The sequence below is a fragment of the Lepus europaeus genome, chromosome 11, assembly GCF_033115175.1.
Source record: "Lepus europaeus isolate LE1 chromosome 11, mLepTim1.pri, whole genome shotgun sequence".
In the NCBI taxonomy this organism is placed as follows: domain Eukaryota; kingdom Metazoa; phylum Chordata; class Mammalia; order Lagomorpha; family Leporidae; genus Lepus; species Lepus europaeus.
The window spans coordinates 106,399,301-106,400,686 of record NC_084837.1 but is presented as its reverse complement, the minus strand read 5'-3'; positions in this window follow the sequence as shown (position 1 = coordinate 106,400,686).

Sequence of the window (1,386 nt, the reverse complement as noted above, 5' to 3'; positions counted from 1 at the left end):
ACAACCAGGGCCAGACCAGCCTGAAGCCGGGAGCCCGGAGCTCCATCCTGGTCTCCCACGTGGGTGGTGACGTACGGAAGCCATCACCTGCTGCCTCCCGGGTCGCACCAGCAGGGAGCTGGGTGGGCAGCAGGGTAGCCAGGACTTGGTCCAGCACTCAGCTACGGAAGGCATCGCGAGGAGGGTGTGGCTTAACTCGCTGTGCCTCCAGACCCCACCCGAGTCCGTTCTGAGCCATCGGGAGACCCTGGGCAGTGGAGATGCCTCTCTGGAGACGACTGGGGAGACAAGATGCTGCCGGAGTTCTGTTCCTAGAGGGTTTCTGAGCAGCCCCTCTGCCCGCTGCGGTCCACTCTGCCGAGCCGCCGCGTTTGCTGGCGGGACGGTGCCACCCTGCTGGCAGGGGCCCGGGTCCAGCCCCGGGGAGTAGCTGGGTTGTCAGCCTCCCGGGACCGCCGGGGAGCAGCGGAGCCCGCGTGGGCACCGCAGGGCACAGCTAACATCGCCTTCCAGAAAGGGTGAGGGCTGACCTTTCTTTTCCCCTCCACCTCTGAAGATCTCTTGGGGGTTTCTAATGCACTTGTGAACCGCCCAGGGTTGGCCTGATTTTTGCCTTTGCCTCCTTCGCATTTCACACCCCGGCTCTACCTCTCTGCCCGGCTCCCTGTGCCCAGCGTGCTCTGTGCTCCAAGGCAGCCACGGCTGATGTGCTGGGCAATGGAGCCCGGAAGCGGGCTGGGGAACCCCCGCTAGGGCACAGTGCCGGGATGACCTCAGGACAGATCAGGGAGTGCCTTCCTCCAGTCTTCATCACCGTCTTTGAGACCAGAGACCAAGACTGCCCACTTCATAGATGAGACCCTTGAGGTACCGGGACGTGAGGTAGCTGAGACTCATAAGTTAGGAGAACCCAGATCCACACTCGCTGCTCGCTGAACCACTGTGCTCTACTGCCCAACAACAAGAAACGATTTTTGTGGCTTTGGAGAGCTGTACCCCAGAAGGGGGAGGTACTCCCCTGGGATCAAGCGAAGTAGCAACCACGTGCTTCTGTTCATTTCTTTTCAGACTTATTTATTGATTGGAAAGGCAGAGCGACAGAGAGGGAGAGACAGAGAGAAAGGTCTTCTACCCGCTGATTCACTTCCCAAATGGCTGCAACAGCAGGGCTGGGCCAGGCTGAAGCCAGGAGCCAGGAACTCCATCCTGGTCTCCCGCGTAGGTGGCCGGGACCTGCTGCCTTCCCAGGCGCATTGGTTGCAAAGCTGGATCAGAGGTGGAGCTTGGGCCAGCACCCCCTTATGGGATGCAGGCATGGCAAAAAGCAGCTGGACCTGCAGGATCCTTGTGGGTCAAGCTGGCTCTGGACGTTAGCATTCTGTATTT